Source organism: Oncorhynchus nerka, linkage group LG28 (assembly GCF_034236695.1).
Source record: "Oncorhynchus nerka isolate Pitt River linkage group LG28, Oner_Uvic_2.0, whole genome shotgun sequence".
Classification (NCBI taxonomy): domain Eukaryota; kingdom Metazoa; phylum Chordata; class Actinopteri; order Salmoniformes; family Salmonidae; genus Oncorhynchus; species Oncorhynchus nerka.
In genome coordinates this window covers 60,446,978-60,463,921 of record NC_088423.1, presented here as the reverse complement: position 1 = coordinate 60,463,921, position 16,944 = coordinate 60,446,978, and the positions used below count along the sequence as shown (strand labels likewise).

The 16,944-nt window shown below is 45.6% G+C and overlaps 1 pseudogene; it reads left to right on the top strand.

The window, feature by feature from the left end:
• The window catches only part of LOC115113458 (neuron navigator 2-like), a 144,595-nt pseudogene that overhangs the window by 65,923 nt on the left and 61,728 nt on the right, over positions 1-16,944 (top strand).

Genomic DNA, 16,944 nt, shown 5'->3' with positions numbered 1-16,944 from the left:
AACACGATTGCTCTGTGGGCAGTCCTGGCAATATGTTTTAAGCTATTTCAATAAGTGTCATACTGTATGTTGCTAAAAAAGGCTCTTCCTGAATCTGGACACATTCATAATCGTATGTTTAGGCCGTGTGTCATTCTAAACTGTATACAGTGTCTATAAGTATGATACTGCTCTTTCCCCCCCCAGACTCAGTGTCATGGTTTTATGTTTAGGCTTTATTTATCTCTATACCGTGCCTACGGAATGTATTCAGACTCCTTGACTTTTTCCACATTTTGTTAGGTTACAGGCTTATTCTAAATTTGATTAAATTGTCCCTCCTCCCCCCTAATCTATCTACACACAATACCCCATGTCCTTGTTTTTTGAAAGAAAAGCCCCCCAAAAATTGTCCATTTCAAATAACATCAACTTGATCGGTGTTAATGTTGTAAATGACGATTGGAGCTGGAAACGAATGATTTTGTAATGGTATATCTTCATACAGTAGGCATACAGAGGCCCATTATCAGCAACCATCACTCCTGTGTTCCAATGGCACGATGTGTTAGCTAATCCAAGTTTATCATTTTTAAAAGGCTAATTGATCATCAGAAGACCATTTTGCAATTATGTTAGCACAGCTGAAACCTGTTGTGCTGATTTAAAGAAGCAATAAAACTGGCCTTCTTTAGACGAGTTGGGTGTCTGGAGCATCAGCATTTTTGTGGGTTTGAATACAGGCTCAAAATGGCCAGAAACAAATTACTCTCTTCTGAAACTTGTCATAGTTGCAAAAGGGTTTTCTAATGATCAATTAGCCTTTTAAAATGATAAACTTGGATTAACTAACACAATGTGCCATTGGAACACAGTAGTGATGGTTGCTGATAATGAGCCTCTGTACGCCTATGTAGATATTCCATAACAAATTGGCCATTTCCAGCTACAATAGTAATTTACAACCATTAACAATGTCTACACTGTATTTCTGATCAATTAGATGTTATTTTAATGGACAAAAATGTGCTTTGTGTGACCCCAAACTTTTGAACAGTGGTGTAAGTATTCAGACCCTTTACTCAGTACTTTGTTGAAGCACCTTTGGCAGCGATTACAGCCTCGACTTTTCTTGGGTATGAAGCTTGGCACACCTGTATTTGGGGAGTTTCTCCCATTCTTCTCTGCAGATCCTCTCAAGCTCTGTCAGGTTGAATGGGGAGCGTTGCTGCTGAGATGTTGAATTGGGTTCAAGTCCGGGCTCTGGCTGGGCCACTCAAGGAAATTCAGAGACTTGTCCCGAAGCCACTTCTGCGTTGTCTTGGCTGTGTGCTTAGGGTCACTGTCCCCCAGTCTGAGGTCCTGAGCGCTCTGGAGCAGGTTCTTTTTTTTCTCCTTTTTTTCTTTTATACCCCTTTTTCTCCCCAATTTCGTGGTATTCAATTGGTAGTGTCTACTGTCTTGTCTCATCGCTGCAACTCCCGTACGGACTTGGGAGAGGCGAAGGTCGAGAGCCATACGTCCCCCGAAACACAATCCAACCTAGCCGCACTGCTTCTTGACACAACGCACATCCAACCCGGAGGCCAGCCGCACCAATGTGTCGGAGGAAACACCGTACACCTAGCGACCTGGTCAGTGTGCACTGCGCCCGGCCCGCCACAGGAGTCGCTAGTGAGCGATGAGACAAGGATATCCCTGCCGGCCAAACCCTCCCTAACCCGGACAGCGCTGGGACAATTGTACGCCGCCCCATGGGCCTCCCGGTCGCGGCTGGCTGCGGCAGAGCTTGGGCTCGAACCCAGAATCTCTGGTGGCTAGACTTAGACCACTGCGCCACCCGGGAGGCCGGAGCAGGTTTTCATCAAGGATCTCGCTGTACTTTGCTCCGTTCATCTTTATCTCGATCCTGACTAGTCTCCCAGTCCCTGCTGCTGAAAAACATCCCCACAGCATGATGCTGCCACCACCATGCTTCATCTTAGGGATTGTGCCAGATTTCCTGCAGATGTGACGCTTGGCATTCAGGCCAAAGAATTCAATCTTGGTTTCATCAGACCAGAGAATCTTGTTTCTCATGGTTTGGGAGGCCTTAGGTGCCTTTTGGCAAACTCCAAGTGGACTGTCATGTGCCTTTTACTGAGGAGTGGCTTCTTGGTCACCTCCCTGACCAAGGCCCTTCTCCCCCGATTGCTCAGTTTGCCCGGGCAGCCAGCTCTAGGAAGAGTCTTGATGGTTCCAAACTTTTTCCATTTAAGAATGATGGAGGCCACTGTGTTCTTGGGGACCTTCAATGCTTCAGACATTTTTTGGTACACTTCCCCAGATCTTTGCTTCGACACAATCCTGTCTCGGAGCTCTACGGACAATTCCTTTGACCTCATGGCTTGGTCCCACAGTTGACAGAGCAAAAACCTTGTATAGACAGTTGTGTGCCTTTTCCAAATCATGTCCAATCAATTGAATTGATTGTTTTCGCCTGGTCATTATGGTGTATTGTGTGTAGATTGCCTATGGATTTTTATTTATTTAATACATTTTAGCATAAGTCAAGTGGTCTGAATACTTTCCAAAGGCACTGTATATTTCTATAGGCAGGGAATGCCTAGGTCACAACTGACTGACAAGTCTAACTTAGTATTTTGACCGTGAAACAGTCGAGAGGGCTAAACAGTGTCAGACGACGCTAGCCCCTCTAATGCATCTAAGCTTGTTTTTGTGTGTGTGCGTGGCTGCGTTGCGGGCTCCACCATGTTTGCCTCCCGGTTTAGTTTGTGATGGGGGCGGCATGGGCCTTTTTGAAGGGGCTGTGCTGAACAAGCATGTCTCTGACACACGCATGCACATACACACACACACACACACACACACACACACATATGTTGAGGACGCTTGTATTGTACACTTGGTACTGGCACATATAGACAGTAACACAGACACAGTGGAACACACACACACACATACGTTGAGGACGCTTGTATTGTACACTTGGTACTGGCACATATAGACAGTAACACAGACACAGTGGAACACACACACACACATACGTTGAGGACGCTTGTATTGTACACTTGGTACTGGCACATATAGACAGTAACACAGACACAGTGGAACACACACACACACATACGTTGAGGACGCTTGTATTGTACACTTGGTACTGGCACATATAGACAGTAACACAGACACAGTGGAACACACACACACACATACGTTGAGGACGCTTGTATTGTACACTTGGTACTGGCACATATAGACAGTAACACAGACACAGTGGAACACACACACACACAGGCGTGATGATCTGTGAAAAGGGCTCTATGTCCACTGTGCCGGGCGGATATCCCAGAAGCCAGTGATGTTATCAGGACAGAGGGCAGCTCAGGGTAGGACCCAATCCCAGAGAGAGAAAGTTGATAGAGAGAAAGGGGAGAGGCAGAGAGTCAGAAATAGAGGGGCACCGAGAGATTATAGAAAGATTATAGAACATCTAATCATGGGCATTAATAAGGAGTTGGTCCCCCCTTTGCTGCTATAACAGCCACTCGTCTTTGAAGGCTTTCCACTAGATGTTGGAACGTTGCTGCGGGGACTTCCTTCCATTCAGCCACAAGAGCATTAGTGAGGTCGGGCACTGATGTGGCGATTAGGCCTGGCTCGCAGTCGGTGCTCCCAAAGGTGTTCGATGGGGTTGAGGTCAGGGCTCTGTGGAGGCCAGTCAAATCCTTCCACGCCGATCAAGACAAACCATTTCTGTTCTCGCTTTGTGCACAGGGGCATTGTCATGCTGAAATAGGAAAGGGACTTCCCAAAACTGTTGCCACAAATTAGGAAGCAACGAATTGTCTAGCAATGTCATTGTATGCTGTAAAGTTAAGATTTATTTTCACTGGAACTAAGGGGCCTAGCCCGAACAATGAAAAACAGCCTCAGACCATTATTCCTCCTCCACCAAACTTTACAGTTTGCACTATGCATTCGGGCAGGTAGCATTCTCTTGGCTTCCACCAAATGCGGAGTTTTCCTTTGGACTGCCAGATGGTGGAGCGGGATTCATCACTCCAGCAAATATTTCAACTGCTCCAGAGTCCAATGACGTCAAGCTTTACACCACTCCAGCCAACACTTGGCTTTGCTCATGGTGATCTTAAGCTTGTGTGCGGCTGCTTGGGCATGGAAACCCATTTCATGGAGCTCCCTATAAGCAGTTCTTGTGCTGATGTTGCTTCCAGAGGCCGTTTGGAACTCGGTAGGGAGTGTTGCAAACGAGGAAAGCTCTACCTGCTTCAGCTTTCGGTGGTCCCGTTCTGTGAGCTTGTGTGTCATTGTTTCCACTTCCCAATAACATCACCTACAGTTGCCCGGGGCAGCTCAAGCAGGGCAGAAATTTGACGAACTGACTTGTTGGAAAGGTGGTATCCTATGACGGTGCCATGTTGAAAGTCACTGAGTTCTTCAGTACGAGCCATTCTACTGCCAATGTTTGTGTATAGAGATTGCATGGCTGTTTTATACACCTGTCAGCAACAGGTGTGGCTGAAATAGATTAATTCACTGATTTGAAGGTGTTTCCACATTTCAGACCCCTTATCCTTTTCCACATTTTGTTACATTACAGGTTTATTCTAAAATGGTTTACATCATTGTTTTTACTCATCAATCCACACACAACGTCCCATAATGGCAAAGTGAAAACAGGTTTTTAGAAATTTCTGAAAAGGTATTAAAAGAAAAAACAGATACCTTATTTACATAAGTATTTAGACCCTTTGCTATGAGACTCGAAATTGAGTTCAGGTGCATCATGTTTCCATTGATCATCCTTGAGATGTTTCTACAACTTGATTGGAGTCCACCTATGGTCAATTCAATTGATAGGACATGACTTGGAAAGGCACACACCTGTCTATGTAATGTCCCACAGTTGACAATGCATGTCAGCAAAAACCAAGCCATGAGGTCGAAGGAATTGTCTGTGGAGATCCGAGACAGGATTGTGTCGAGGCACAGATCTGGGGAAGGGTACCAAAACATTTCTGCAGCATTGAAGGTCCCCAAAAACACAGTGGCCTCCATCATTCTTAAATGGATGAATGGAACCACCAAAACTCTTCCTAGAGTTGGCCACCCGGCCAAACTAAGGCAATCGGGGCAGAAGGTCCTTGGTCAAGGATGTGACCAAGAACCTGATGGTCACTCTGACAGAGCTCTAGAGTTCCTCTGTGAAGATGGGAGAACCTTCCAGCACTCCACAAATCAGGCCTTTATGGTAGAGTGGCCAGACGGAAGCCACTCCTCAGTAAAAGGCACATGACAGCCGCTTGGAGTTTGATAAAAGGCTCCTAAAGGACTCAGACCATGAGAAACACTATTCTCTGGTTTGATGAAACCAAGATTGAACTCTTTATCCTGAATGCCAAGTGTCACGTCTGAAGGAAACCTAGCACCATCCCTATGATGAAGCATGGTGGTGGCAGCATCATGCTTTGGGGATGTTTTACAGTGGCAGGGACTGGGAGACTAGACATGATCAAGGGAAAGATGAACGGAGCAGAGTGCAAAGAGATTCTTGATGAAAACCTTCTCCAGAGCGCTCAGGACCTCAGACTGGGGTGAAGGTTCACCTTCCAACAGGACAGCGGCCCCAAGCACACAGCCAACACAATGCAGGAGCGGCTTTGCTGAACAAACAAGTCTTTGAAGATCCTTGCGTAGCCCAACCAGAGCCCGGACTTGAACCCAATCAAACATCTCTGGAGAGACCTGAAAAAAACTGCAGCGACGCTCCTCATCCAACATGACAGAGCTTGAGAGGATCTGCAGAGAAGAATTGGAGAAACTCCACAAATACAGGTGTGCCAAGCTTGTAACGTCAAACCCAGGAAGATTGGAGGCTGTAATCGCAGCCAAAAGTGCTTCAACGAAGTACTGAGTAAAGGGTCTGAATACTTATGTGAATGTGATATTTTTTACACATTTACAAAAATGTATAGATACCCGTTTTTGCTTTGTCGTTAAGGAGTATTGTGTGCAGATTGATGAGGGAAGAATACACTTGAATCCATTTTAGAATGGCTGTAACTTAACAAAATGTAGAAAAAGTCAAGGGGTCTGAATACCAGAGATTTTGGTTTGTTGCAAACAGGTTTTTGGTATGAAAGAGGCTGTGTAGACTAGAGTTGGAGAGAGAGAGAGAGAGAGAGTGTGTGTGAGAGAGACAGAGTTGGGTTATGGCAGGAATTTCACTGGTGGTCTGTGGTTAAGTCCTGAGGGCCTCTGTCTGTTAGACTCAGATTTCAGACTACTAATTGACTGCACTAATTGAGTAATTAAGATTTAAACACTAAAACATGTGTCTTGTGTAAACTACGAGATTGCACAAGTCATATAGAGGCACAAAGATGTGTGTGTGCGTTGGTGGAATTATATTTTTGTCCCAAGGTAGTGAACTTTCTCACAGTGATCTTAGCCAGGTCAGGAGGTCTATGACCTCTTATGAGTGTGATGTCAGCAGTCCATGTGTTTGGGATATTGGACGAGACGACAGTGCCACACAGTGAACTCTTTTGGTTAGAGAGAGGGAGAAAGAATGCAGGTCTGTGGCTCAGGTGTGAGTGGTTACGTATATTGATACATTGTGTATCAATATAGGCAATTGTGTGTCCAAAACAGGCAATTGTGTGATAAAATAAGGGGATTCAATTCAGTACAACTTTATTGACAACCATGGGCCAAGGGGTTCATAGCAATTTCACATCTGACCCAGGATGTGAAATGTGGATCTCCTTTTCATTCAAACTGGGGCATCTTATGTGGTCATCTGGTTCTGGGTCATCCCCAGACATGCTCTGTGTTTTTCTTGTGTCCAGTGTCCAAGCCAACACAATGTCCACTTCTGAACCAAAACCCCAGCTGGTTTCACCCCCTATTCTCCCTCTGGGTCACAGGCCGCTCTGTTGGCATGATGTAAGCTTCTCAAAGTTCCCCTTTTCCCACATCCCATTCTCAGTGAGTCTGAATCCCTCTCTTTCTCTTTCTCATTATGTCTCTTTCTCTCTCTCTCTCTCTCTCTCTCTCTCTCTCTCTCTCTCTCTCTCTACCTCTTCTGTAATTCCTGCTGGTCCTCCTCTCTCTCATTCAGGCCCTCCTCCAATAGGAAGCCAGCTATTAGCAACCTGACCCACTTTCCGCTAGCATGGCTAATTGGGCCCTAATCACTTCCTAATGGGCAATTTTTTTCAATGCGCACACAATAAATACTGAACTGGGGAGAAACGACAGTGGCATGAAAAGAAATTAGGGCATGAAAGGCGCTTAAAAAAAACAGGAATAAATGTGGTGGAAATGGGATGTGGCATAAAGATGCGGAGTGTTTAATATTCCTAGTAAATACTTCCTTACCAAGGCCCGAATGTGTGAATATTAAATTAGTCGTTTAAGGAGTTACCACAATAAAGTCCAGTGTTTAGAGTCATGTTAATGCGGTATACTGAAAAAAGGATTGCAAACTGCACTGTAAGTAGGGTTCTTCGGCTGTCCCCATAGGATAACCGTTTTTGGTTCCAGGGAGAACCCTTATTGGTTCCAGGTAGAACCGTTTTGGGTTCCATGTAGAACCCTCTGTAGAAAGCATTCTACTTGGAACCGAAAAGGGTTCTACCTTGATCGAAAAGGGTTCTACCTGCAACCAAAAAGGGTTCTTCAATGGGTTCTCCTATGGGGACAGCCGAAGAACCCTTTTAGGTTCTAGATAACACCTTTTTTTACTAAGCGTGCATTGAAAAGGAATTGCAATGGATTCAATTTGAGATCATTACTTAATTGACAGTGTTTGCGAAAGTATTTGTGCAGCAGGATAGTAGCTTCTGTTTTGCTGTGTCCGTCTGCTGTACTGGCTGGCTAATGGGTTGGGCATGGGAGTGGCCACAAGGGCAGTTTGGCAGTTTGGCTTTGAGTGTTCAAGGTAACGCTAGCAGTAAGTAGGCTCTGGGAGACTCTACAGGCACGCAACAATAACTACACTCTATTCTTGTACTGTACAGTATTAGCCTCTTGAGGAAGAATATTTTAGCTACTTTATGAGTTCTGTGTCTACGTGGGTTTTGGATTTGATTGTGACTGTTATTGGTAAGTCAAACATTATTGATTTAGAGGGGTAACAGTATAAACTTTTTTTTTTAAGTGCTTTGTTGGTTTTCGTGTGCTCTGTAACAGTGACAGACTGTTGTGTGTCTCCTGTAAAAACCTTAATTTAGACAAAATAGTCAAATGAACGAAAATATTTTGTGTTTTTGTGTTTTAGCTAGCTCGTTTCCACAGTACTTCAGAATACAGCCTTGGAGTGGAGCAAGTCTTTCTGTGAATTGGAAGATAATGACCAGCATCAATCCAGACCTCCCAGGGGGTGTCAGTGGCAGTGTTGTATCTCAGCTCAAATTCCTCGGCCTAACTTTAAAGCTCTTTCCCTCATTGTTTTTATAAATAGTTTATGATGGGCACTCTCATTGTTATTGTCCAAGGTCTCTAATAGTTTGCAGAGTGTCGTGGGTTCGCTGGCATTAAGTCATGACAGGGTTTGACTGTGTCAACACAGGCTAACCTGAGCTTTCCACAGTGCAGGACCTTATATGGACAGTTAGTGTGGGGTCTGTGAGGATTGCTCTGTCTAACCATCTCTTATTTCTCTCTTTTCCCCTCTTCTTATCCTCTCTCCCACTCCTGCTTTCCCCCTTCTCTTCCTCCTCTTCATCTTCTTCACTCCTCATCTCCGAATCCTCTCTCACTCCTATTCTCCTCTCGGTTATCCTCTTCTCACTTCCTCCTTTTCTTCATCCCTTCCACCTCTTCATCCTCTCCTTTTCCTCTTCCTCCTCTTCCTCACAGAACCCTCGGAGGGCATGACTTCACAGACTCTGGTAATGACTGAGCATGCTCCGTTGTCCCCAGCGGCCGTCTGCACTTCCACCAACAGCGCCTCTACCTCGGCTCCCATCCCTCCAGCCTCCTCCTCCTCGGCCATCCCCCACCCCAACTCCAGCAGCAAGCCCTGGAGGAGTAAGTCTGTGAGCTCCAAGCACACCACCTCCTCAGCCATGCTCTCTGTCAAGCAGGAGAAGGATGCCTCCTCTAAGGCCTCCTCGTCCACCGAGCCCCCCCCTAAAGTCATCCAACAGAAGTCTATGCTGGAGAAGCTCAAGCTGTTTAACAGCAAAAGTGGATCTAAGTCCTCGTCCTCTAGCACTCAGGGGGCTCAGGCGGACTGCGGTGCCCCCGCCCGGCAGCTCGGGGCTGGTGGAGTGGAGAGGGCAGAAGCAGGGTCCAACACCGACTCCCTGGAGGAGGCGGAGGGGAACGCCCGTCCTGGCGTCAACGGGACCGGTAACGGGACGACCCACGCTGCTGCCCCAACCCATGTCCCTACCGTCGCCACAACAACCAGCAGCCCCAAGATCGCACTGAGGGGAATCGCTCAGCGCACATTCAGTAGAGCTCTGACCGCTAAAAGAGCTCAGTGAAAGGACTGGAGAAGGAGAAAGAGAAGGAGAGGGGGAAGGAGAAGGAAAGAGGGAAAGAGGCGGGGAAACACATCACCACAGAGAGGATGGAACTCAGGGGGGAGGAGCCTAAGGAGGAAGCGACTACAACTGTCGCAATGGAAACGGAAACCTCTTCCAATAAGAGGACTTCTAAAATCGCCAGTTTCATACCCAAAGGGAGCAAAGTGGCCAAGAAGGAGAGTTCTGTCCCTGCACACAGCGGCATACCAAAGCCAGGGGGTAAAACCTCAGGGGTAGGCGGGAAGGCCCCCTCGGCAGGGGGGAAGGAGGGTGGGGAGCGTCCCCGGAGCATGCGGTTGGGGGGGGGTCTGGTCCTGCACCGCGGACACCTGGACAAGGACAGGGACAGCAGACACTCTAGCTCCACCTCTAGTCTGGCTTCCACAGAGGGCAAGGCGTCACAACAGGGCAACAGCGCCGCCCCGGTGGTGGATGGTGGAAGTGGTGGCGCCACACAGAGCACAGCCTGCAACACGGTCAGCGTCCAGCTACCTCAGCCCCAGCAGCACCACAGCCACCCCAATACAGCCACTGTAGCACCCTTCATGTACAGGTGAGTGATGTACATACTCTGGACTGACAAAACTGTCAACTGTAACATTTGTCATGATGTGTCTGCCCGACCAAGCCTTTGTGAATCTGTCATAGTATCCTGAGAAAGTCTGAAAGGATCGTGATCATTAGTGAGCATCTGCAAGCTGTTTGCTAGGAATTTCCCCTAGAGTCACTTTCCCACTGTGTGTTTGTATGCTCACCCCACCCCTGACCACTGTATCTCAGTCCCAGTGTGATATGGGTGGAGCCACTGAATGGAGCCATTCTAACCACCTCTAGTTATCCAACACCCTGTGCTGCTGTTGCGAGGGCTCATATCTCACTGGCTGTCCACTGGTTTCAAAAACAATAGGCAGCGTAAACTTCTTGAATTCAACCATTATTGGGTTCAGATATACATTTAGATGTGTGAACAGCCGTCCACAACAACCATAATCCGTAAGGAGCAAATAGCTAAATGAGAGAGCGGCATTGTGATTCACATCAATGCGCTATGTAGATATCAATAATAAGGGATATCCGTGTCACCGTAGACTACACCACTGCTTTCATCATTACCTCCAAGCGTTTATTCAAGTTGAATAATCTTCGGATGCCGACTGCAGTCGCACCACTGGAAGACATAGCTTGGACTGTAGCCTACAAAAGTATATTCCTTCTCTTTTCCCGCGATCCATCAAACACATTTGTTGTGTCATCATAGTGTTCACTGACTTGTGGTCTGACTCGCCCACGTGGAACAAACTTTAACTTGCGCCTTTTTTCAATGCTGAGTTGACTGTCGTTGAGAAATCACAGAAGCGTCAAAGATTTTTTTGTTGTTGTTGCTAACATCCTTTTCTGAATGTATGTATGAATAGCCCCCCCCACTGCCTTACCCTTACACTCACATTACACTCACCACTTAGGAACTTCCTCTCCTGTCGTTAGCCGGTTATAGGGCATTAACGGCAGGATCATACGTCTCTGTTTTAGAAAAGGGGGGGAATTGACATTGACAATCCAGATATTCCTTTTGACATTTGACACTTTGTTATCATCTAGGTCACAAACGGACGTGGACGGTATCATGGCGACAGAGGCAGGGTCAGGAGGAATGGGTGGAGAAAACGTCCCCTTTAAAACCAGCCAGCCATCCATTGAGGACCTTTCAGGTAGGCCATCGACTAGTTCAATAAAGAGAAAACAATACCTTACATTAATGGAATTTTTATCATTCGTGTGCAATTTATATCTATAGGCAACGTTGAGCGTTTTCCTTTCATTATTTTAGGCTATCTGGCATTAGCGTGTAAGCCTATTTACCGACACCAAATAGCCTACACACCATTTGCCAAATGTTTTTGGGAATGGCAAAGAAAAAGTCAACGTCGAGCCACGCGGGCAAAAAAGGACGTCGGAGTTTGACTCTGACTGTAGCCTACGGCGCATTTTCTATATTAGCCGGTTTAGGGTCGGGTGTGGGCCTAAGATTTTCACTTTATAACATATTGTCCGGAGGTTGCTGATGGGTTATTAGCAATTGCGGGCGGGTGAACAAACAGTTGACCCGCGCACCACTAGTGCCTATTTGCTCAGTCACCATGTTTGTTCTGTACAGCAGAAGACCCAGAGACACGGCGGCTGCGGACTGTTAAAAACATTGCAGATTTGCGCCAGAACCTGGAAGAGACTATGTCCAGTCTACGGGGGACTCAGATTTCACACAGGTAAGAACCCCCCCCCCCTGCAATGAGAATGGACAGATCCAGAACATGTGTCCAATCCAGTATCCAAACAGACTCCATATTGCAGATTCAATTCTACATTCTGTGTGTTCAACAAGTTCCACTGACATCCATTAAGACATAACACACTGACAAACCTCCTAGAAAGAGACCACAATAGTCATCACAATAAAGCTATTCTTAAGCAATGATCCAATACACTTTCTCTTGTAAAAATCCCAAAAGCAGGCTGTTAATGTAAGGTTAGTTAGCACGTCTGTTTTTTTTTTTTTAATTTCAAGGGGTTGGATCAGCTTAATATTTCGTAAAGATTGTTGCTTCCATCAATCTAATTGTCTGCATCATTTCCAATCCCCCATATATTTTGGGGTTAAATATATATATATATCCATATACATACAGTTGAAGTCGGAAGTTTACATACACCTTAGCCAAAAACATTTCAACTCAGTTTTTCACAATTCCTGACATTTAATCCTAGTAAGAATTCCCTGTCTTGGGTCAGTTAGGATCACCACTTTTATTTTAAGAATGTGAAATGTCAGAATAATAGTAGAGAGAATGATTTATTTCAGCTTTTATTTCTGTCATCACATTCTCAGTGGGTCAGAAGTTTACACACACTGAATTAGTATTTGGTAGCATTGCCTTTAAATTGTTTAACTTGGGTCAAACGGTTCGGGTAGCCTTCCACAAGCTTCCCACAATAAGTTGGGTGATTTTGTCCCATTCCTCCTGACAGAGCTGATGTAACTGAGTCAGGTTTGTAGGCCTCCTTGCTCGCACATGCTTTTTCAGTTCTGCCCAAAAATTCATTAAAAGTCATTAAAACTTGTTTTTCAACCACTGCACAAATTTCTTGTTAACAAACTATAGTTTTGGCAAGTCGGTTAGGACATCTACTTCGTGCATGACACAAGTAATTTTTCCAACAATTGCTTACAGACAGTGAATTATAAGTGAAATAATCTATCACAATTCTAGTGGGTCAGAAGTTTACATACACTAAGTTAACTGTGGCTTTAAACAGCTTGGAAAATGACAGAAAAGGATGTCATGGCTTTAGAAGATTCTGATAGGCTAATGGACATAATTTGAGTCAATTGGAGGTGTAACCTGTGGATGTATTTCAAGGCCTACCTTCAAACTCAGTGCCTCTTTGCTTGACATCATGGGAAAAATAAAATAAATCAACCAAGAGCTCAGAAGAAAAATTTCAGACCTCCACATTCTGGTTCATTCTTGGGAGCAATTTCCAAACGCCTGAAGGTACCATGTTCATCTGTACAAACAATAGTACGCAAGTATAAACACCTTGGGACCACGCAGCCATCATACCGCTCAGGAAAGAGATCTGTCTCCTAGAGATGAAAGTACTTTGGTGCGAAAAGTGCAAATCAATCCCAGATCAACAGCAAAGGACCTTGTGAAGATGCTGGAGGAAACAGGTACAAAAGTATCTATATCCACAGTAAAACAAGTTATATATCGACATAACCTGAAAGGCCGTTCAGCAAGGAAGAAACCACTGCTCCAAAACCACCATAAAAAAGCCAGACTACGGTTTGCAACTGCACATGAGGACAAAGATGGTACTTTTTTGAGAAATGTCCTCTGGTCTGATAATAGAACTGTATGGCCATAATGACCATTGTTATGTTTGGAGGAAAACGGGGGAGGCTTGCAAGCCGAAGAACACCATCCCAACCGTGAACCACAGGGGTGGCAGCATCAAGTTGTGGGGGTGCTTTGCTGCAGAAAATAGATGGCAACATGAGTGAGGATAATGATGTGGATATATTGAAGCAACATCTCAAGACATCAGTTAAGGAAGTTAAAGCTTGATCGCAAATGGGTCTTCCAAATGGACAATTACCCCAAGCATACTTCAAAAGTTGTGGCAAAATGGCTTAAGGACAACAGTCAAGGAATTGGAGTGGCCATCACAAAGCCCTGACCTCAATCCTATAGAACATTTGTGGGCAGAATGGAAAAAGTATGTGCGAGCAAGGAGGCATACAAACCTGACTCCGTTACACCAGCTCTGAACTTTTGCGGTTTGAGACTTCTCTGTCTGATGCTCTATTCTAGTTTGTATGTAATGGAGGGCTTGTTCTCCAACCCTTCTAGACTGTGTCTTGTGTCTGGTTCTTTCAGCATGATCCCCCCCCCCCCTTTTTTATGAGAGTGTCAGTGTCTTTGATCCAGTAGTGGCTTGATGGAGCAGTGGTCTTGTCTTTGGATTTTGATTCAAGCTCCTGACCCAGTCTCTCTCCCTGCTGCTTGCGCTCCCTTTCAAAGGATTAGAGAGGTCTTACCCACTGTCTAGTCTAGTCCAGTTTAATGCTGCTCAGCTAATGTCTCGTCTTACACTCAGTCTTTTTTTCTGCTTCCCCCCCCTCCCTACCCCAGCACCTTGGAGACAACCTTTGACAGCAACGTCACCACGGAGATCAGCGGTGGCGGCGGGAGTGGGCGGAGCATCCTCAGCCTCACTTCCTCTCGGCCCTCCCTGTCGTCATGGCGACTGGGCCAGTCCAGCCCTCGTCTGCAGGCGGGGGACGCCCCCTCCACGGGGAACGGTTACGGGAGTCGTGCCTTGGGAGGAGGGGGGCAGGGGGGGCGCTACTTGTACCCTGGCCCCCTGCGGAGACAGCTGGCGGGGCGGGGAGGTGCCCTCGGTATGGATCTGGGGGAGAGAGGGGAGGATATTGACCTGGAGGGCATCGCCATGGAGGTGACGGGCTACATGAGTGACGGGGATGTGCTGAGCAAGAACGCGGCGCGCCCTGATGACGTCACGAGCGGGTGAGTATTCTGAGAGAACTCTCATATGGTGACAGGGTCAAAACATAGAAATTGTGTTTTGCAAATTGCAACTCATCCCTTTTGGGGCTGGCTTGGTTGGTTTTGCGCCCTTTCTCATAGGTTTCGGGAATGAATGCGTTATAAGCGGCTGTCGTGTCACAAGAGGGCGCCAGTGTATTTGTAATCTCTCCTATGTGTACAAACGTGAACATGGTTTCAGCCAAAAGTAGTATGTAATAAAGGGAAAAATACTGTTGTTCTTTTTCTTGTGAGACATTCTGTAATAGCTTTTTGAGATGGTTTACATTTAGATAAGCATATGTCTTTGGGGACCAGGCCTCGTATACGCAAAGCGTCTCAGATTAGAAGTGCTGATCTAGGATCAGGTTTCCCCTGTCCTTATCATTTTATGAATTATGATCTGAAAGACAAAACTGATTCTAGATCTGCACTCCTACTCTTCGTGAATACTGGCCCAGATCAGATGCTACCTCTGTCTCCCGGAGGACAGTAGCTCCACTCTGTGAGTTCAATCCAGTAGCGTTGTGCCACATAACCTGTTGGTTTTCTAGTCAGTGTCCATGTTGTAACAGGCCCCCTGCATACCTTGGCTGTCATACTCTGCAATTTAAACCAATTCTGTCATCGTTATTATCATATTAATTTACACACTGGGAGCCAACTCTGCTGCTGATGCCAGAATCGGGAGAGTGAACGGCCAAAAAGAGAGAGAGACTAAGACTCTCTCTCTCTTTTTGGCCGTTCACTCTCCCCGATTCTGGCATCAGCAGCAGAGTCAAACATCAACAAGCAACAGCAACAAAAATCCTAAACTGCCTCAAAATGTTAAGAGGAAGGAAAATAGCCTTGTTTAAGAGCACATAATTCAGGGGTTACCAAACCTTTCTCGACCCCACCATGTAAAATGAAAGGGGCTTAATTGTGGCTATACTTCTGACAGTATTTCAATCTATAGGAAGTATGGTTTGAAGTGACGGAAATGCACCAGAAAGGTATTGGGAAGTTCAGAAGATCATCAGGCGATACTTTTGTATGCTCTTCTGTGTAGAACAGAACATCATCATTGGTAATGTTATTTTCCTCCCTCTCCCCAGTCTGATTTAGTGTCTGGTCCAGTCCACTCTGTTCTAATGAGTCCTGTGCGGCTTAGGGGCAATGTAGAGAGTCTTGTCTTTCAGTAATGGGGTCATAATATTTTGTAGCTTAAGCCTTTTACTGCGGTGGGCTAAATCAGGGTCAGTTTCTCGGGTAGTCTTAAACAAATCTACTTTGAAACAAAAGTATACACCTCACACACATGGTTATGGGCTTAAACAAAAGAACAAACAAGTCCCATGTCCGATATAGAGTTGAAATGTCTTCAAATATGAGTTTGCATCCCAATATGACACTTTATATACATATAACAAAACCGTTTGACATAGAAACACTGGACTTTCGGTCAGGTAAAAAAAAAACAAGGTATATTAATTATGAAATTATGAAAAATATGAATAACATTCCACCCACGATGCCACTAGAGGGCGATCTGTTCATTTGACTGCAGGAAAGGGCTACACCATTCAAAAGACAGAGCCACATTGGTAGGAAGGAAACAGAAACCGCTTTGTTTATTACAACCGGCATCTAGCTACCGGAGTTTACCGACGTAACCCCGGTTCTATGAACTCAAAGCTCAAAGTTTCTCTTGCGACATAATCACTTCTGCAGAGCCACCTGCCCTGAAAGTGGTGGGGTTAAGTGCTCCCCCTGAAGCATTCAGATAACGCATCTCAAACAAAACACACACACACACACCTGGGCAGGTGAGTGTTATGAAAAGAAAGAGCCCAACCATTCCCCTGCTAGTGCAGTATGATATTCTACATCTATGCTTAGGGATTGGCTCAGGGTGGGACGCCAGCCAAAGTCGTAGTGAGATGAGCGATCAGGCGCTGCTCAGTATTATACTACGGTTGGGTCTAATGCTGAATAAAATCGTCTATTCCACAAATGACCACCGGCTCAATCTATGACGTTAAAATGCCTATGTACTCTGTTCCATCCGACTGCACAATCCACGGTCTCATCAGCCCAGCCAGGCAATTTATAAACTTGATCTCCACTATAAAAACCATCTAGCCATTATCTCACATTTCTTTTAGACTAACATTTTGTTTTCAACTGCGGAGATTTGTTTAAACCTTGCTGTCTGTCTCTCCGACATTTGCCACATTGTTAAATATATTCAAATTCCATCTCCAGCTGTCCCATAGAAATGAACGTGTCGGGACGTCATGAATCAGCAGGCATCCTTT